The sequence below is a fragment of the Mirounga angustirostris genome, unplaced genomic scaffold, assembly GCF_029215605.1.
Source record: "Mirounga angustirostris isolate CCGP_5_RB_7025 unplaced genomic scaffold, mMirAng1.0.hap1 SCAF_1, whole genome shotgun sequence".
NCBI lineage: Eukaryota > Metazoa > Chordata > Mammalia > Carnivora > Phocidae > Mirounga > Mirounga angustirostris.
The window spans coordinates 188,814,892-188,836,900 of record NW_026991709.1 but is presented as its reverse complement, the minus strand read 5'-3'; the positions used below and the strand labels follow the sequence as shown (position 1 = coordinate 188,836,900).

At 42.8% G+C, this 22,009-nt stretch overlaps 1 protein-coding gene across 4 annotated transcripts in view; it reads right to left on the bottom strand.

The window, feature by feature from the left end:
- Positions 1–22,009, bottom strand: part of FHIT (fragile histidine triad diadenosine triphosphatase) — a 1,508,464-nt gene that overhangs the window by 1,004 nt on the left and 1,485,451 nt on the right. The window lies entirely within an intron of this gene.

The window sequence follows — 22,009 nt, the reverse complement described above, 5'->3', positions numbered from 1 at the left end:
GGCCTTAATTATTGGTATCAGTAAGTGGGAGTGGTCGGGAACTAGACAGGGTGAGGCTTGGAGGACATTGGGAAAGGCAGACAGTTATGGGAAAGAGAAAATTAAACAGGAGAGGAGGAAAGATGAGAATTTTCTGGGCTAGATTCCATGTTACTGGGGGAAGGTTGAAAGAAGGGGTGCTGGGAGATGTTGACATAGCTACCACGGGTGTGATATAGGAAGAGGTTTTGAGGAACTTTGTTGAGAAGCACAAATGGACTTCCCCTTCAATGTTTTCAAAAGACTTCAGTGTAGATCTACATCACTTTTCACTTCCTGTTTCCTATTTGTCTGCTAAATCGATGGCTCTGTGTGCAACCCTGTGGACAGAGATCTGGGAGGCTGAGCAGCAAAACCTCTGCTTTCTAGGTCCAGTGCGTAGTTCAAGGGTGTCCCCGGTATGGGCTTGTTCAGCCCTACCTGGGTGAGGAGACCCTGGCACATGGAGAGAGTTTTTAGTGAGTCTAGCCTTATGCTTTTTCTGTAAGTTCATACCAAGGTCAGAGAGCAAAGGGCAGGCAGGGCATCCCTTTGGAGTCACATCTGGTCCCTTCTAGGACCCAGAATATAGAAGCCTAACCACTTCTGCTTCAGCCTTCACATTTGAGCTCAGGATCCACTGCCCCACCCCCCGGCATCTGCTGCTATCTGTGAGTGAGGGGTGGAAAGGGTGTATGCACCAGTCAGTTTGCAACGCCCCCCATCCCCAGAGATGGGGGCCTGTCTCCTTTCTATATGACATTGGGATTGTTCTCTATTGTGCCCAGCACCACCCATCTTGTCTGGACATACAGGTCATCTCCCAATCATTCATCATTGCCTTTGTCCTTGAACAATTATTGACTTTGAGTCAGAGGCACCTGTGCAGGCCTGAAAATGGATGTGCCCTTTCTTTTCCTCCACCTTACCTGTCTAGGGCAGATTTATGTCCTAGGAGAAGTTTCCCTCGGTTTTATTTTTGGTCTTTTGAACGTTGTGGCCCTATGTTATTGGCCGCACCCGCTCTCCCGGACACCAACCCTGTAATTTCTGAATCTCCATGGAAGCCTCTCTCTGTACCTGAGCAGGCTTTCTGTCAGTCCACTTCCAATGCTTCTGCACACATCCCTCATAAGCGCTGGCATCCAAACTGTCTGCCTAGCTTCTGCGGGCTTTATGTTCAGCAGTTCCTTTTCTCCAGCGAGCCTGGAAGCTTGTGGGAAGCAGAGTCTGCTTCTCATGCCAGAGCACACAGAGGGTATGTGTCGGGCTTTGCGGAGACTTGGGTCTGAAGTCCAGCCTCATGACTGACTGGCTGTGTGTCTGTAGGCCATGTGGAGCATGCCCGGCTGGGGTCGGGGAGAGGACTGAGCCGGTGAATGCACACAAAGCACTTGGAGCAGAGCCTCGCCCACTGCAAGCACTCACTTGGGTGAGCCCCTGGTGTCACTACTGTGATTTTTTCTCCAGATTGCATTGCCAGTCAAAGCAAGTGAACGTCAGAGCTTAGCTAACACAGCAAGAGATTCAGTCTCATTTTTGGAGAGGGTGCCTCTGGGCAAGGTGCTCATCTTCCCATCTTCTGGTTGGATGTCATATAGTAGGTGCCCTTCATGTCCTTAGTTCCTTTTAATAGCCCCTTTAGACAGTGGTGTTTTTTGGGATTGCCTGGGTATATCATCAAATGTCTTTACTGAAGTGTGAGTGAGACCCTGAGGAGGTGCAAAGAGGTGAGTGATGGGATCCTCAAGGCGCTTCCAGCCCCTGTGGGGAGACACTCGGCACAGGATGCGGCGAGGCAAGAGATGACTGGGTGCCAGGCAACCAGTCCCAAAAATGTGGCCTTTCTGGAGCTTCAAGGACAGAGAGCATGGGCCCGGAATGTGTGAAGTGTGACTGATTGCCACGAACATGTGCTTTTCAAGTCTTTCTACGTCTCTAATCTGGTGGCAGATGAACCGAGGATGCCCCACTCCCCGGCAAGGCCGTGCTTGAGGAATAACAGGGAGTATTATGAAGTTCATCTGAGAGATTTGTTTTGCAGGGTAGGGAATAAAGGCAGAAGGGAAGCACCATGACCCTGGGCTGTAGAAGAGATTTTTGGAAAGGAGAGCTTCGAATTTGGAAGGAAAATAAAAATGTCTAAAGGAGAAAGATTAAGTTTTGGATAGGGCTGGCTGTGTGGTGGGTGCTGTCATCTTCTCATCTGGCTCTCCCTGGAGGCCTCAGGCAAGTCTTCTACGTCGATTTGCGTTTTGTTGTCATGCGTTAGTGAGTACAGGCAGAAGCGGAGGTACCAAACGGATCCCCCCGGCTTATGACCTGAACCATGCTCACTTCTTGACCGCGCCGGTGTCATACTACAAAAAGTTCTTCTCCACAAAATGGGAGCAGAGTCTCCCATTTTCAACAGATTCAGCCAACCTCTGCGTGCGTTCAAGGCAACATCTTTTCACTAGTGTCTCAGTGAAGGAGGCTTCTACCTCGTCCTCTGTGCCGCCTCCTCTCTGATAGGCCCAGAGGAGGAGTTTCTGCTTTGAAGCTAAGAAAACAGATCAACGTCTCTCTCTTCTGTAGGTGAACCTCGGAGGGAGCTGGCCATGGTCCATCCAACTGACAGAAGGCGAAAGGAACATCTGGGGCCACAAAAACTCAACACAATGTCCCCTTCAGTTTCTTGAAGGTTGTGTTTCTCAACTTGGCTATTCACTGGAATCACCTGGGGACGTCTAAAAAAAAAAAAATGACATGCCTCCATCCTACCCGCCCCCGCAAGATTCTGATCTAACGGGTTGGAAGGGTGGCTTAGACCTCTGGGTGGAAACCACTATGTGTGAAAGCAAAGAGTTCCAACTCTGTCTCCTTTTTGATTCAGCTCCAAAGGGTGCTCCCAATAAAATGCTCCAAGTGCCCTGTGCTGGAGACAAGTTTCAATAGGTCTCAGATGGAAACATCCGACTTCTAGTAAGGTCTGTCTGCTGCGGCCTTAGCAGGGCCGCACATTCCAGGCAAATGGTGGCCTTCAGGGGTAAGTGCTTCCTGCCCCTGAGGTTAAATAAGATGACCTGTTCTGCATCCACACCAGGGATGTCACAGAAAGGGTTTTAAGGCAAAGCCATCACACTCACCAGCAAAACAAAGTCTTGAGACACCGACATCAAATTCCTCTGCAAGATCTCTCTTCTTTCAAAAGTAACTCGTTGTTCCTAGCAGGCTAGAGCTGCAGGCAGGCAGCCATGGAAAGTCATTCTGCTCACACCAAAAACAAGAGGAGCAATTTTCTACGGGCAGGCACCTCTGACCTCTGCTTTTCAGCTTTTTCTTAATAAACTGGTCTCAGAAATTGGGCCACAAAAGCCGCTGGTGGCAATCACTTAGAGTAAGTGGGTAGAGGGGAAGCTGGGGGAGAAATGGTGAGGAACAGAGAGCCACTCTGATGAGGAACTCAGGCAGTGCAATTATCCTTCCATCTAGAGATAGAAGGGGTTACCCCCCCAGCACAGTGGCCAGAAACCCAGCGGTGCGAGGACAGACTCAAGAGAGCAGGGCGACCTCACGCCAAGTTTCCTACCTCTAAACCACTTCTCTGAGGTGCGCCACTCATACTGATTAATATCACAACTTTCTTTGATGAGAAAGTGTGCGTTAACTTCCCCTGAAACTTCCCTGTGGCCCAGTCCCGCAGCTGTGCATCCTTGAGGGCACCGTGGGGCCAGCCCCGCTCAGGAGGGGAGATGCCGTGTGCTCTTCAGCGAGTTGGGGCTCACCCCGGGGGCTGTCCTTTATAGAGTGGCCACAGACTCGGCATTGTCACTTGTCTCTTTGAAGGGATAAATCAAACACTAAGAACGGCAAACACATGAGAAAGATGATGCCCAAGCTTGTAGCTGTGAGTGATTTAGGGAGACCCTGCGGGGCTTAGCACTTCCTTTATCCCACTGTCTCCTGGCAAGCGAAGCTGCGAAGCCTTTGAGGCTTGATGGTGGGAGTGAGGAGGCAGAACAGAGCAAACCCGCTGCTGGCAAATTCGCTCCCGGAGCGTTTTGTTGTTGCCCACTTGAAACCAGTAAGGCCTCCGTCTTCCACATTTGTCCCTTTGACGTCCCCTTCCCTGTATCTGTACCCAGCAAAGACTCCCCTTAAAAGGCTTTCTCGTTCTGAGGGAGCTTATGAGGAACAGGTTTTATTTGTCTCCAAATCTTCAGCTGATATTACTTTTCCCTGAGACTCCGTTGAAATGAAAAAGGATTACTTTATATTTACTTGCGTCTTTCGTGAGAGAAACTAATTTTGAGAAAGAAAGTCCCTACAATGTGAAATACTTTCCTTTCTTCCCAACTCTCCAAAGGGGCAAAAGGAAAGCTAAAAGGTATACATGCTTTGTCATTTACTTTGTCTGACAGCTTCTTCTTATCATGCTTTTGAGGGTGACCTTCCTCTCCCATATTCCTTTGCTCTGCTTGCGCTCTTTTGTTATAACAGAATTTTGGAGCCAAGTATGGAGCAGGGTACCTTTGATAATGGCTCTGAGAGTTTGCTGAGTGTGTTATTTAATTAATGGCACTTGTGTCTGGAGTGTGTACAACTCTGTGGTTGAATAAAAGGTGTATTTGCTGAGGGATTATAGATAAACACTCAAGGATTGTCACATTGAGAATTTGTCAGGGTTCAGCACATTTAACAGCCTAATGGGGTTATTATATTTTTTGTTCTCTGCCATTTATAAGGTATTGAAGTTGATATAACTCTGTCCTTTCTGCCTTGTATGTGAGTTTAGATTATAATCCAAAAGATCCTTAGGCTAATGGATAAAAATCTATTGCCTGGAGCAGGGCCTTTCATCAAAAACAAAAAGATGGAATCTTGAAGGCTCTATTTTGAGTATGAAACTGATGGTTAAATAAGTTTCACTTTGCTTCACTGACTCACAAAGAGACTAACCTGAATTACATTCAAGTTCTGCTTGGGACCAAAAGATCAAAGGTTGAAAACTGGCAAGAAAACATAGTTGAAGGCTACCGGGAACACAGAATATTTCACATCACCCTGCTTTTCCTGAGACTCTTTCTCATGCTTAGAATGAATGCTGATGAAAAGACAGCGATGAACACATCCATGCAGAGATATCAGCAGTCCATATGAGGAAATCTCTAAGGAGCTATCTCTATGGGTATTCAGCTAGAGACTGCAAATAGGAAGGGTCCAGTTTTAAGCTTGTATTGTCACTCTGTATGCCTAGACATGTTATATCTGCTCTCTGGACCACTGTTTCTGTCTTTGTGAAACAGTAGATTGACTCCCTTCTGGCCCAAAGATGCTCAGAGTGATTTCTTTCATTAGGGACATGGAAACTGAATGTCCCACTCATAGAAGAGATAGCTGAGTGCTCACTTTGAGGACTTGAGGATTATTTTTTTCAGGAAGGGACTCCTTGCTGGGCATATCAATATGTCCAGCAAGAGGGCTAGAAGGTTCACCCAATTTCCAATGCCCAGCTAGATGGTCCAGGGGACAAGACTCAAGCGAGCAGCCTGCCTTATTCCTTGTTCCATCCCACCAGAGCCCTCCCCCGTCATGGCAGACTGGAAACAGAGGCACCTGCACACAAAGTTCAAGTGGAGTGAGGAAGAGAGGCCCTGAAGGTTGTGCTCAGCAGGGAAAGCCATCTGTCCCAATCATCTACCAGCCAGCTCTCGTGCTAAGGATGTACATCTTTATGTACAGAAACTTCAGACAGTCTTCACCTCAGCCCCATGAGGTAGATATCATAACCCCGTTTTCCAGCTGGGGAAGGGTCACATGTAAGTGCAAGATTGGAACCAGATGTGCTTAATCCCAGAGTTCAACCTCTTCACACCTGCAGTGGCCAATATGGTAGCCCCTAGCCACATGCAGCTAACGGGCCCTGAAAGATGAGACTTGAGATGTGCAGAAAGTATAAAGTTTAGGTTTCAAATACCTACTCTAAAAGAAGAACATAAAACAGCTCAATCATTTTTTATATTTATATTTTTAGATTATAAAGATATCAAAATAATATTTAGATATACTGGGCTAAATATAAATATTTATAAATATTAATTGACTCAGTCCTTAATGTGGCTACTGGGAAATTTTAAATGACACACGTGGCTCGCATTCTGTTCCTATGGGACAGTGCTGGTCTGTGACGATATCCTGGCCCCAGGCTCTGGAGTGAGCGCAGAGTGAAGCTGCCCAGGCGTGGGGAGACAGGGGGCTCTGCGAGTGTCTAAAGAGTTCATTTAGTATTTAGCATTTAAGAACATAGAGCTCTGGGTTCAAGTTAGGCCTGTGACTTACTTGCTGTGTAACCTTGATCAAGTTACTTTGCCTATCCATGCCTCAGTTCCATCATCTACAGAATGGGAACTTAACTGTATCTATCTCATAGAGTTGTTACTAGAACTCAGGGTGATACACGTAAGGCACCTCTAGACTCTAAAGAAATATCAGCAAGGGATTTGAACACTCATGATGTGCCAGGAGCTATTCCAAGTGCTAGAGACAATGACCTTGTCCTTAGCCACTCACTTGCTAATGGACACAAATAAATCTAAAATGTGATGACAGATGATGGTGAGCACTATTAAGAAAAAGAAGGCCAGTTTAAGGGAAAGAAGGAGACAGGGGCACTACTTTAGACTGGGCACTTGGGGAAGGCCTTTTGGAGCAGGTGACATTTGATTAATCCTGAATAGAGGGAGAAAAGGAAAGAATTTCAGGCAGAGGGGGACAAGTGGGGCCAGGGCCCCGAAGCGGGGGCGTGTTTGATGTGACCTGGTGACATCAAGGAAGCAGGAAGGCTGGAAGAATGAGTGTGGGCAAGAGGCATGGGAGAGGAGACTGGATTTGATTTTCGGTTCTTTATTGTGGCCACAAAAACTTCTTGTGATTAGGCCCTGGCTGGCTTTCCCAAGTATGGAGGAGAGACATAATCTAGCTTGCCATTTAAAAGAGTTTCCTATTTTAATGTGTTCATTCTTTTGTACAACCTTGGGTGAGTTTGGGGGTATAGATATGTATTTTAAGAGTCATAGTCAACAGATGACATACGATGTGCTACATACAGAAGTTATATATATATATATTTTAAATATTTTATTTATTTGACAGAGAGAGACACAGCGAGAGAGGGAACACAAGCAGGGGGAGTGGGAGAGGGAGAAGCAGGCTCTCCATGGAGCAGGGAGCCTGATGTGGGGCTCGATCCCAGGACCCTGGGATCACGACCTGAGCCGAAGGCAGACACTTAACGACTGAGCCACCCAGGCACCCCCAGAAGTTATATTTTTAACTGAAATATCACAAAAGCTTACCCAGAATGAGGGGGAAGTTCTTAGGTTTTACCGAGAATACTTTTCTTTTAAATTTTTGCACTACATTGCATTTCCATGGAGTCTCATTCTTTGAAAGGATTAAAAAAATTAAAATTAACCGCACACAAGATCTTCCACCTTAAAAGGAAAAAAACGGCCCAGATAGATAACAGATCCTTGAGAAGAGAGTAATAAAACAGAACTTTGATAGGGGTGTCAAAGATAAATGCTGATTTTACTACAGTAGGCATATTCCTTGTTCCAAGTTGATAACTCTGGAATCTGCTAGAGCCAACTGAGAGTGGGTGAGAGGGGGTAAAGTTCTAAGAGCCGCCCAGAGCTCCGCAGTGCCAAGCCTGGCCTTGCCTGGGAGAAAGCTTCCTTTTCCTAAAGCTATAACTCTGGCTTATCATTTCTTTTTTTTTTTTTTTTTTTTTTTTTAGATTTTTTTTTTTTTTTTTATTTGAGAGAGAGACTGAGAGAGAGAGACCATGAGAGGAGGGAGGGTCAGAGGGAGAAGCAGACTCCCCGCTGAGCAGGGAGCCCGATGCGGGACTCGATCCCGGGACTCCGGGATCATGACCTGAGCTGAAGGCAGACGCTTAACTGACTGAGCCACCCAGGCGCCCTGGCTTATCATTTCTAATTAAAAAGTGATTCAAGCAATATCATGGGCTTTCACTTCTTCAAAGCAATACCACACCGTCAGTTTGCAGCTTAGAATGCCAACAGTTCTAAACTTTTTGTAGGCCTCATTAGAGCAAGATGTAGAGCTTTAGCAGAGGGAAAATTGCTACGAACATCTAATTACATTCAAAGCCATTTTTACCTGTCTTAAAGGAATGGAAATGATCTGCCAGTTTTTATAGACCTTCTTGACCTAAAGATATCTGCTGGCGGAAAGAGAATCCTCAATTGGGTTCTTTTAATGCTTTAATTATTACATGAGCTATCCTTTTACACACTGACTCACACACTTTGAAAAATCCCTTAAATACACATTAAAATTGATTGGCTAATCCTAGATCGTGGGGTGGCTCTTGGAGGGCATATAATTGTGTGTGGGCATGGGGGTTGGATACAATTGACACAGAGTCAACTACTTTATGGTGGGATAAGGTAGAGAGAAATCAATTTGGTCACAGGTACTGTTGACATTGTACGGCCAATTGCACAGAACTCAGTCACATGCTTGACTGTTCTCGAATCAGTCTTATTGCTTGAGATTGACCAGCACTTCCTCCAGGGCGGGGATACACTTCACCTACTGTGCCTCAATGTTTGGCTCAAGATGGTATCTCCATAAATAGTTGGTGATTGAGTCCTAGACCCTCAAGGTTAAGAGGGTCCTCTAGGAAGCAAGCAGTCTATGCCCCTGTTTAGCCAGGGACTCTTGAAGGCAAGAAAACCCAGTTCAAATGAGTCTCTGAAGAAAACTGACAGCATTCCTGACCATTTAACTATGAAGGGTGCGGTCGATGTAGGAATTCCTCCCCCGCTTTGTATCTTTTTGTCTCCCTTCGCTCTGGGGGCTTCTCCTGCATTAGACTTCTCCAAATAATGATCAGGGTGACTGTCAATAGTCTCAAATACATGTCACCCCTTCAAGGGCTTGTCTATGTCCATATACCAAATGGTAGAGAATAACTCTAATAAGCTGAGTGGGGGTTCACATGCCCAGACTGTGGCCTGTGGATGAGACTGGCAGTTCCAAATTCAAACGTCTGCTACAGGGGCACCCGGGGGGCTTAGTCGGTTAAGCGTCTGCCTTCGGCTCAGGTCATGATCTCAGGGTCCTGGGATTGAGCCCTGCATGGGGCTCCCTGCTCAGCAGAGAGCCTGCTTCTCCCTCTCCCTCTGCCCCTCCTCTTGCTCGTGCTCTCTCTCAAATAGTCTTTAAAAAAAAAATGTCTGCTACACCCCATCCTATTTTCTGCTCGAATCTCTCAACAAGCTTTTCAGTGTTTTGAAATCCAAGAGTTAATTTCAGAGTCTTGGTGAAAAACCCCTATCTTTAGAGGGAAAAATCTTGAATGGAGCTGTTGGGAGTCCTCATTGATCCTAAGAATGCAACATCTAATGCATTATGGTCCAAGGTTGATTAGCTTTGATTCACTCCTACTCATTGAATGCAATTTTAGCTTTTAGGAAAATATTCAGTTTATAACTATGGCTGCATAGAGAAACAGGGGGCAGGTACTGTCTCTTTAGAAGGGTTGTGACGGGAAGATAAAGTGACCAAAGCCCCTAGCACAGAAATTACCAATTCTGGCTCCTTTCCTGAAATTAGTGAAGAAGCAAGAGTAAGCGGTGTCTTAAGCCTCAGCTTCATTGTATAATTCTTGTTGTCAGTTAGCTAGATTTTAAGCAGGAGAGGATGTTTCTAAACAGAAACCCACCAATTTTGGTGTAAAATTAAGTGCAGGCTCCCAAGTCAGATTGCCAGCACTTGAACCTTGGCACTCCACGTAACTCTGAGGAGTCCTTGGGCAAGTCCCACAGTGGCTGTAAGCCTCAGTTTCCACATCTGAAAATCAGGACGGTATTCCAGTGTTGCTGTGGGATTTAACTGACATAAAGCCTATAATGTGCTTGGTATAACTTGTCCATAATAAGTGTTCCATGAGTGGTATCCTTAAGAATCATTAATAATAAAGTGTCCTCTCTGTGGTGATCTCTATAACTTAGTTCCTGAAATAATGATCTTGTTGGCCTGTGTGGCCTCTTAAAGTCAGGGAGGATGGCTAAGAGGAAGAGAATAGACTTTCTGATGTAGGAGCAGAGTGTCTGTAAAGATTACATGCAACAATTATTCTTTTTTGTTTAAGTCTATTCTGGAATAATTGACTATCCAGCCAGCAATTAGACCATACGTTAAAGTCAATCTCTTCCTTCCTTTTCTTTTGTCCTTAATTTAAAAGTTTTTATTTATCTGATTTATTTTTAGTCCTTTTTAGGGTGAAATACAACACATACAGATAAGTGCAGAAGATACATATACATATATCCAAGCGCAGAAGATATATATATATATATACACACACACACACACACATGTGGTATACACATGAACACACATACACATATACATGCATATATACCCACATGGCTTAGAGAATTAATACAAGACAAACACACATCTTGCCACGGGCCATGGCGAGGAGTAGAACATTGCCTCTACCCTCCCACCCCACATTTCCCTTCTCAATAACTGCCCCTTTCTTGCATCCCCCAAAAGGTAACCACAGGTCTGATTTTAGGGTGATTGCTTCTTTGCTTTTCCTTATAATTTTACCCTCTGACTAAGTGTATCTCTAAACACTATAATTTAGTTGTGCCTCTTTTTGAACTTTACACGAATGCAATCACGCGGTGTGTGTTCTTTTGTGTTTTTGTTCTTCCACACTCTTGCAAATAGTTGCTATCATCAGTCTTGTAAACTTTTGACTATTGTGGTGAGTATATAGTGATAGTTCGTTGTTTTAAGTTTAGGTTTCCCTGATGACTAAAGATCATTGGCCATTGTGATACCTTTCCAAAGTGCCTTTTTAAATCTTTTTGTATTTTCTATTGGGCTGTTGACTTTTTCTTAATGATTTGTAAGGTGTTTTTTTTTTTTTTCTTTAAAAAACATCTGGGCACTGGTCCTTTGTTACATATGTGGCAAATACCTTCCCCCACTCTGTGTCTTGCCTTTAGTCTCTCTTAATGGTGTCTTTTGATAAACAGAATTTCTTAACTTACATGTAGTCCAATTTATCAGTCTTGCTTTTTGTGTCCTATTTAAAACATCTTTCCCTATAGAAGGATCATGAAGATATTCTCCTATATTATCTTCTAAACGCTTTATGGTTTTACACTTCACATTTTGAATTTTAACCCACCTGGAATTGACTTTCACGTAAGGTGTGAGGTAAGGTATAGTTTCATTCGTTTTCTACGTGGATATTCAATTTTCCCAGGGCCTTTTATTGGAAAGATTTTGTTTTCCCTACAGCTCTGTGACTTCATTTTAATCACAAATCAAGTACTCATGTATGCCTGGCTCTGGGCTTTGTATTTTGTTCCATTAGTCTACTCCTTGTACGGACACCATGCTCTCCCAACTTTTGTAGCCTTGTAATAAGTTGATATCCTGTAGAGTAAGCCCTCCTACACGTTTGTCTAGTTTTTTAATCGTCTCTGGCTACATTTCCATAAGCATAAGAATTAACTTGTAAATGTTCACCACCACCACCACCACCACCAAAAAAAAAAAAACAACCCAAAAAATCCTATGGTAATTTTGATCTGAGTTGCATTGAATTTACAGGTCAATTTGAGGAGAGTTGAGTCTTTATGAAGTTGAGTCATTCATCTCTCTATTTATTTAATTCCTTTTTAATGCCTCTTACTACTACTTTATAGTTTTTTTGTTTAGAAGCTTACATATCTTTAATTATTCCTAGGCATCTGATTTCTTTTTTTTTTTTTTTTAAAGATTTTATTTATTTATTTGAGACAGAGAGAATGAGAGACAGAGAGCATGAGAGGGAGGAGGGTCAGAGGGAGAAGCAGACTCCCTGCTGAGCAGGGAGCCCGATGCGGGACTCGATCCCGGGACTCCAGGATCATGACCTGAGCCGAAGGCAGTCGCTTAACCAACTGAGCCACCCAGGCGCCCGGCATCTGATTTCTGATGTTAACATAGGTATCCCCTGCTTTTTGAAAATTTACTTCCACCCCTTCACTTTTATAAAAGACCTACATTAGTACCTGTTTTTGCTAACAGAAAGAAATCCGAATTGGATTTTTGCTTTTATGAAAAAGGAAAAAAGCAAAAATAGCATTTAGCGTGCATGTTTTTTTTTTTTTTTTTTAAGATGTTATTTACTTATTTGACAGAGAGAGAGTGAGAGCAGGAACACAAGCGGGAGGAGTGGGAGAGGGAAAAGCAGGCTTCCCATGGAGCAGGGAGCCTGATGTGGGGCTTGATTCCAAGACCCTGGGATCATGACCTGAGCTGAAGGCAGACACTTAAGGACTGAGCCACCCAGGTGCCCTAGAGTGCATTTTGCAGTGAACATGGCCCTGCTGAGCTCCTTCCCTGGCTACTACACTCGGCATCAAGCTGCCATGACTTGTGTCTGTGAGCATCTGTTTTATCTCATTTTGTGCATCCATTAGCAAGATGTATCCTGAAGTATCAGAAAAGCCTAAAAGAGGTTATTTTGGGGTCTGGAAATGCTCAAAAAAAATTTCCATATAAGTTAATGGTAATTGCTTCTTTGCTTTACACCATTTCGGCTGAGCAAATGTTTCAAAAGAACACTCTGCTTTGAGAGATAGCGGTGGGTAAATCTACATAAGCTAACTTCAATTTTTTTTCATTTTCTTACTGTGTGGCTGTTATGGGCTGAATAATTGTGTCCCTTCAAAATCCGTTAAGTTGAAGCCCTAAACTTCAATGTGATAGTAATAGGAGGTAGGGCCTTTGGAAGGTAATTAGGGTTAGGTGAGGACATGAGAGTGGAGGGCCCCCATGATGGGGTTAGTGTCCCTATAAGAAGAGTAAGAGCTAAAGCTTGCTCTCTCTCTCCTCCATGTGAGGACACAGTGAGAAGGTGTCAGCTATAAGACAGGAAGAGGATTCTCACCAGAATGTGACCCTGTTGTCACCTTGGTCATGGACTTCTAGCTTCCACAACTGGTTTGGCCACCCAGTCTATGGTATTTTGATATGGAAGCCAGTGCTAAGAGAGTGGGTAATAGAGAAACAAAAAGCCTACATATATTGATCTTATATTCAGAGACCTTGCTAAGTTTACTCATTAATTCTAGTTGTTTCTCAGCAGCTTGTTTTGTGTTTTCTGTATACATCATACTGTCTACAAATAATGACACTTTTATTCCTTCATTTCTAATCCTTCTACTTTTTGTTTCTCGTTCTTGCCTTACTATACTAGCTAGGGCCTTCAGTACATTGTGAAATAGCAGGACTAATTGTAAATATTGTCATCTCATTTACAATCTCAGATAAATAGTTTGAACGTTTCACCCTTAAGTATAAATTCCCTTCTAGTTTTAGTGTCCTGGAACTTTTATATTTATTAATTTGGATGTTGAATTTGATCACTATATTTTTCCGCATCTACTGAGATGATCCTATCCTCTATCTTTTATTAGTGTAGTGAGACAATGCTCGATAGTCTAATGTGAAACCTCATTGCATTGGTCATAATGTATTCCCTTTTCATAGATTGTGCATTCACACACATTCACACACAATCTGTCTACCTATCTGATACATTTTAGGACTTCAGTATCTGCATTTCCATGTGCAATGAGTCTATAGAGTTCCTTTCTGTGATGTTCTTGTCAGGCTCATGTGCAAGAAGGCAACTCATACAACAAATTGAGAAGTGGAAGAATTTCTCTTTTTTTCAATTTTCTGGCAGAATTTGTTCCATCAGTCATATGGATGATAATAATCTTATTCAAATTCTTGTTTCTTTCTTAATTGAATGGTAGAATGCAGCAGTAAAGTTATCTGGGACTGCTGTTGTCGTTGTGAGAAGGGTTTTGACTGGGGTTTGATTTCTTTAATAGTTATCCAATTATTCTTATTTTCTTTTTTACTTTGTATCAGTTTAGGTAAAATGTATTTTTTCTAGAAACTTACATATTTCACCTCAATTTTCAAATTTACTGGTCTAAAATTATTCATTATATGCTCTTTTCCTTTTGAATGACTGCAGTATTCAGATAGACATTTAGCATATTACTGTCAGCTTTTATTTTCTTCCAATAAATGCATAGAAGTCAAAACTACAAGTTACTCTCTAAACACACGTTTAGTTGCATCCACAAATTTTCGTTTTCTTCCTTCAGTTCAAAATTGTTTCTAATTTCCATTGATTGCTTTTTCTTTAGAATTCCTTTTGGATGAGGCTGCCAATGATGAATTCTCTCAGCCTTGTCAGAAAATGTGTTTGTTTCACTTTCATTCTAAAAGAATATGTTAACTGGGTATGGAAATCTAGGGTGACAGTCATTTTCTTTCAGTTCTTTAAAGATGTCACTCCTTGGGGCATCTGGGTGGTGCAATCGATTAAATGTCTCTTAGTTTTGGCTCAGGTCCTGATCTCAGGGTCATGGGATCAAGCCCTAAGCCTGCTTGGGACTCTGTCCCTCTCCCTCTGCTCCCCACTATCATGCTCGTATGCTCGCTCTCTCTCTCTCAAATCAATCAATCAATCAATCAATCAATCAATCAATCAATAAGATGTCATTCCATGGTCTTGTGATTTTCTGTTTGTTGTTGTTGTTGCCTTTAGTCTCTTGGTCTATTACTCCTTTGAGTTAGGTTTCCCCCCCTCCACCCCCACTATTAAACCTGAGACTCATTCTTTGCCTTTCTGCAGTTGGTGTGTTCTTGAATTTCGGATGGGTGGCTTTTGCCAGTTTTGAAAAATTCACAGCCATTATCTCTTTAAAAATAGATTCCACTGGAACTGTTTCGGAACTGTGAATAACTATCTGTTAGGCTTTTTCATTATGTTTTATGTTTTCCAACCTCTTTTATAGTTTTCCCCACTCTTCCTTCATCTCTTTCTAGTACATTCTGAATATTTTTCATATGGCTCATCTTTAAGGTTTAGTAACTCTCCTTTTGCTCCTAAATTAATTCCTCAAGTTATTGTATTTTTCTGCTCTAGAATTTCTGTTTGGTTCTTTTTCACATCATCTCATTTTCTTATAGATTCCAGCTCTCTGCTGATTTAAAAAAATCTTTTCTACCTAGAAACAAGTTAAAGAGAGTTATTTTAATGACTGTGTCTTTTCACTCCAATTTTAGGTATCCTGTGATTCCAATCTTATTTGTATTGACTTGACTCTGCATATGCTATGGGGTATATGTATGCACACATTCATGTGTTGGGTATTTGAAGAAAATAATTTGTAGAAATGATTTAAGATCTTGGGTGGTATTTTTTTCAGGGATGATTTTTTTTTTTCTTTGTTTCTGCCAGGCACCTAATAGGACTAGCAATTTGGGATCTTACATTTCCAAGACTGAAACTTTCTCAGTTGCCCAGATGATTTGAAATTGGGCTGTAGCTGGTAACAGGGCAGGCTTACACCTGAGTCATTCTTTTTCCAAGGATATCACTTTCCTGGATTTTTGCATTCCCACCCAGGTATGGAGATTTAGAAAGTGCTCTACCATTGGAAACCCAGCTTTTATTGTTTGTAGCCCCATCTGCCTCTTCAAGACACAGATGCCCTCAGTAGAGAAGCAGCCACAAAAGCTGGCCTCCTCTCTCTGGATTTCTGGCTGGCCTTGGATCTTGACCTTGTTATCCCTTGCTGCCTTGTTACCGTTAACAGATGTTTGTGTATATTCTGTAAAATTCTTCCTAGTTGAACACAGTGGGATATTTAATTCAAATTATTTGGTCTGTTAGTGATAGCAGAAGTCATTCTTTTTCTTTTCTCTTTTGGTGGTCTGAAAATATCCTACCCTACAGGTTTTATTCTTTAATTATTGTTTAAACCAAGTTATCCTAACCTGAACATTTCCATAATTTATCATCTTTAAAATGTAATGGAAATCATAGGGAAAATAATGAATCTACATATTGGCATAACTAATGGACAATCGCAGTCTCCATTGCTCACGACTCATGATAAATTGGAGGTAGTAGAACATACTGAAATGTTTTTTGTATCCTCAGAGAGGTATTAAAACTAGAAGGAGCACAATTTAGAGCTGTTTCTGCTAGTGTTATTTCCTAGCTGATACTTTGTGTTATTCTCATAAAAACCCTAGGATATAATTAAAATGCTTTCCACCATAGTAATTCAGAGAGAGGAAAAGTGAGGTACAAAAGAGTGACGTGTCCAAGTCCACAGAGTTAAGTTTAGTAGCAATGTTGATAGGGAGCCAGCTTAAATTATTTAAGACTTTTCCACTGAGAGTAGAAAACAAAATGGCAGACAATCCAGACATTATTCTTAGGAGATTGAAAATGATCTTTTAATTCTTTGATTTGGTGGTGAATATGCCTAGTACTTAGGACAAATGATTTAAAAATATATACATATTTTTCCTCTTTGGTGGGGGAGGACTGGGACATAATTTTTACAGAACCATAATATTCACCTTACCAGTCCTTTCTTTTCAAAGCACATTCTAGAAAGTTCTGTGTAAAGCTCCAGGCAATCATTTTCTTTAGAAGAGGCATTATCTGCCACCTGACATTCTCTTGATTCCAGATTATTTATATGAGGCTCTAGTAGGAGAAACAAGATTTGCCCTGTGACAGGGTTGCAAAATGGTAATAGTGAACTAAAATAGTTAGGTCAGTGCACTGGGGCCTGGAAAGGGCATGGGAGTGGGTGGCAGGTATCCAGCACCTAAATGAGCTGGCCACAAGAAAGTGAAGACGAGTTCCCAAGATCTCTTTCCAGCACTCTCCTTCCTTGTCTCTGCATGGCTCCTATCTTCCCCAAAGAGCATGTTCTACCTCATGTACCCTTAAAGGAGGGAAGAGGAAGAAGAGGGGGTACATTACATAGAATTGGGCTGGAGATCTAATTTTACTAACACTACTGAGACAAGTGGCCGCAGTGGGATATTTTAATTCTCTAAATGTTCTTTCTTTAGTTCCTCTCCCCTCTTTCCTCCATTTTTTGGATTTTACTTCAATAAAGAAGATACAGTTTCCGTTGCTCACCATTCATGATAAATTAGGAGTAGACCATACTGCAATGTCTTTTGGATCATCAGAAAAACATTAACACAAAGAGAAGTACAATTTAGAACTGCTTTTTCTAGTGTATCCTGATTGGTTGAGCACCTGACTTGATTGACGCCCCTGGAATGTCAAAATAATGGAGGACTTCTTATGTAAGAGGTGGCTTAGGGACATATTAGGCATAGAATGAATTGTATAAATGTTATTACAAAATGATAGGTCAAAGATTACTAATATGAATTTTATACCTTCCTTCATCTTAACCTTCCATGACCTCTAGGAGAGCCTTTTTCCCATCTTCTTTTCTGGCAGAGACAAAGACAAAATGAGAAAAGTGGAAGGAGAACACCACACAGAGTGAAGAGAAGCAAGTAGAGAGGGGGAAAAAAAAGTCGGGAGTGGGGAAAAATTTTTGGAAAGTTTCTGCAAGAGTGTGCAGATTGATGTGTGATACATTATCCATTTCTGGAGATGAGATGAGGATGATGAGGAGGATCCTGAGGATGGTGATGATGATAGGCTTTGTTCCATCATCATTTTGCAAGATGCAGCTAAAAGTTATTTTTGGCATTTGGATTACACTTTTCTGAAAAGAACTCTGTGCTGAGGTTTCATGTCATTCAAAGACTCATAAGGGTTAACATTAACCATGGGACACTAGTCATTTTTCCTATCACTTGAACTAAAATTCTGTAGATTCTTTAGTCATCAGTGACCTGTGGAAATCTTTTGCCTGAACTATTGGGCATATGTAGAGAAAGCAGGATCTTGGTAAAATATTTTTAAAATAAGCAAACTAAAACCCATTTTGAAACCATGGGGTGTGGACTGTCTCCGAATTTTTATAAAGGGAAGTTTTTCAAGTATAACTAGATGGTCATACTTTTGGGTTGTGGTAAAATAAATCATTTAATGGGACATTAGATTTGATTATTTCTAAAGTTGCTGTAATTCTATGGTTTCTTGTTCCCAATTTAGAGCATAGGAACCTGATTTATTAATGAATATATTAATCCAAAAACTAGAGTCTTTATAGAAATCTGGTTCTATAAAGGTAGTCTACACAGAAAAAAAGGGGAGGCAGCACAGTGCCTTGGAAACATGAACTGCAGAGGAAGGGAAAAGCAAACTAAGATCTCTTTTCCAGCTGTGTTTAAAATGATTTTTTTTTAAAGAGCTTTGAATATACTAAAGGCGAAAGTGTCATTAGCCTTAAAGAATCTTCTCCTGTACTTCCATGCTAAAGAAAAAATTTTATTGTATCAATTTGGCAACCAGCGTTGGCAAACACTTTCCTTGGCGTTGATGATACCTCCATGTGGGGATTGCCTGGTGGGGTTAGGACTGAACTGGCCAAGGAGTTGAAGTTAAAACCCTCCTCTCCCCTGAGAAAACATGAGAATACTCTAATCTGCTCCCTCGGCCTTTCTCATCAGGGGCTGCTATGCTGAGAGCAGAACCTCTCTGTGAAGGAGGAGAGTTTTTCCAAGCTGGTGGGGTGTGTTGTAAGAGGTACAATTCAGTGACCAGAACATGTGCTAAATAAGCAAAGCTGTCCTTTCTCATCCACCTCGACCATCCATGATTATGATGTAAGTGTGGTCCAGTAGCTGGAATTATGGTGATTTTTCAAAAATGCCAGTGTCAAAATTTTGCCTCGACAGTATATCTGTAACGACTAATAATGCTGTTTTGGGCTGACTCAGTTGCTTTGAAATTGCACGGCTCTGTTATGAGTAAATGAGAGGCAACCAATTATCTATAAAATAATGGCATGCACAGAGGAGAGTTTGATGAATTACAAATGAACTCTGCTGACACAACAGGGTGTGGAAACCTGCCCTGCTCTGGCTTTCTATCCGAGTTAGGGGCGATGATTGCTTACTTTACAAACAACTTGGCCCACTCCATTCTAACATGGGCTGGGAGTGGGGACAGGGAGACAGTGAAACCTTCAGTGGACAAGGACACATGTCATTGCTTTAAAATTAAGTAGGAAACTCAACGTGGGTGTGTGAAGGCAGCAAACCCAAGTGTTAAATACCTACATGAAGAATTACTATGCTCCAGGAAAGATGCACAGATAAGGGATAGAGATGCACTGTCCTCTGATGGGATTCAGAACAGAGACTAAAAGAGCCATCGCAAAGCCGCGTCCCAGAACTCAGCCCAGTGTGTAGAGAGCCAAGGCATAAATTCACCAAAGCAGAAGGCGGATGTTGAATTCCTGGAGCCAAAGGATTTCCACCGCATCAGGGATCTGTCAGGTGGAGGGAGCTCTATTCAGCAACCCTTGGACTGTTGGTTCTGCCTGTGCCTGGTGAAGGCAATGCCTATTTTTCACTATTGCTTAAGAAACTGCAATTCAAAGTCATTTTCTACTAGAGAAAGGATACAGGGAGTAGTCAGAGGACCAAATCATCCTGCAGGGTTACATGGGAACATCAAGAGAATTCCATACAACTAAGCGGATGTTGATGCCCTGATGGCTTTAAGAGGCTGAGAAAACAGTTCATAGTTTGGGGATGTTTATCTCTGTGGTCCTAGGGCAGTCTGATGCTGAGGATTCATGTGGGTTAATACATAAAGAAGATACAGAACAGGGGTTTTTACTTACTGAGAGGTTGCTGGCTATTTCCACACCGAACATTTAGCAGAGAGCAGGGTTTTTTGTCCATCATAGACCGTTTCCCATACTGGGCATCTCTGGCTATAGCCTTCCACATTCTTCTCAACACACTGGTTTTTCAGGTAGACTAATGGCAAACAAGGTGTCAAGGCCAAGCCCTAGGAGTTGGCTTCCCAGGAGAAGCAGTGATTTCAAACAGATCCAATCAGCCTAGAGACCACCGGCGTGGGGGGCAGTGGGGCATAATGCGGGGCTTCTTGCCCAGTGTCCTGTCCTCTAGCCAGGCACAAGAGACTGGCCTCTTACCCCTAGGGAAGCTGACTCTGGTCCCCCCCACCCCCCCACCCCGCCGGTGCCTTGTCTTCTCCACATTCCTGGCAAGAGGCATAGGGAGCGTTGGCTTAGGGGGTTGCCACAGGCCTGGAGTCAGCTTGCTCTGGGTTTGAATTCTGATGTCCACTGCTATTTTCCGAAGATGGGAATCATTTAAGATAATTTTAGGTGATCTTCATTGAATCTTGCTTAACTTACTCTCTTTTAATCCTTTTAAATAGGTCACACAGAGAGTCTCAGTTTGGTGCTGGAATTGAATGCCTCTGTAGGGTGGCTAGGCTCTGGTTCTAACAGAGAATGAATCTCAGTCCCAACAGCTATAGGCAAGCAAGTGTGCCCAGCTGGAATTCATCTGCATTGTTTTTCTTTTATCTTCATTTGCATGTTTCACTTCTAATCACAAGTAATACTCGTTTTTCATTGAGGTTCAGATATAAAGTTTAAAAGTGAACCAGGTAAATAATGAGCACACAATACCCTGGTAGGACACAAAGATGAAAAAAAAAAGCCTGAGAAAATGGGAATGAGAGCGATTTGGGAAACACTGTATTTGCCCAAGGTCATAGTATTTAGGCACGTGGTCATAGTGTGGAGGAAAGAGGGCAGGCAGCCGAGGGAGGTGTTAGCTCGGTCTAGAACAACTTACAAGCAGGGCAAAGTCAGTTGGTGCAAGTTCAGCCCCGTTTGGGTTCCTGCTGCCCAGCTGCGGTGTGGCTCGGGAGGCAGATGCCAGGGTAGGTGGCTTTAACAAGGCTGGAAAGGGAGTCCAGCAGGGAAGAGAGAGGCGGGCAAGCAGAACAGGTGAAGAAGGTTAAGGAGAACATTCAGAGGGCGCAAGGGGAGTTGGGATAGAATGGCAGTGCTGGCTGGAAAATCGAGCTCTTTTAGCAAAGGTAGGCTGTACGGACACTAAAAGAATGGTCTTTGGGGTGTGACTGAGTTCTCTCTCAGCTCTGTTCCCTGCAACCATTTACCTCGGAATAACATTTAGCATCACCGAGTCCCGGTTTTCTCATCCTCTGCAAGATGGGATCATAGAAGCTGTGTCTTCTACATTCGGTAATGCTGGCTGTTGTTATCAATGCAAGCGCTGCAGGCTAGAGTCTCTACCCTTGTGCATGTTGCAAATTGCTTGCTGAGCGAGCGACATCAGCATCTCAACACTGGCTCTGCCTAAGACTGACTTGCTGCTGAGGGTATAAATGGGGAGACTTGGAGAGGCCAAGTTTATCTGAACTTCAGATAAACAATGAATAATTCTTCAGGCCTAAGTATACTCAAATATTGTATGACAGCCCTATCTATTTATTTATATTTTATTTATTTATTTATATTTTATTTATTTGAGAGAGAGAGCATGAGTGGGGTGGGGGGCAGAGGGAGAAGCAGGCTCTCTGCTGAGCAGGAAGCCCTATGTGGGGCCTGATCCTGGGACTCCAGGATCATGACCTGAGCCACCCAGGCGCCCCATGATAGCCCTATTTATTTGGTGAAATTTTTAGAAGTACTGTGAACCCCTTAACATTGTATAAACATTTGGTGTGTAGATGCATTTTGAAAACGAAGGAGAGGGGTCTCAAGAACCAGGTGGACCAACTTAATGATCATGTTTCCAGTAAAGAATGCTCCCTTCCCCCTTTGTCTCTAAAGGGAAGTATATATAGTCCCTTTAAAGACTGATTAATTTTTAGAGAGGGGGTGGGGGGGAGGGGCTGAAGGAGAAGGACAGAGAATCTCAAGCAGACTCCATGCTGAGCACAGAGCCTGACACAGGGCTTGAGCTCACAACCCGGAGATCAGGACCTGAACCGAAACCAAGGGTTGGACACTTGACTGACTGCACCACCCAGGCGCCCCTATGGTCCCTTTAGGGATGAGGATGCTCTTGGTGAAATCCTAGAACCCTCTGTTTAAATCCCTAGCCTCCAAGTTACTGGCTGTGCTATTAGGCA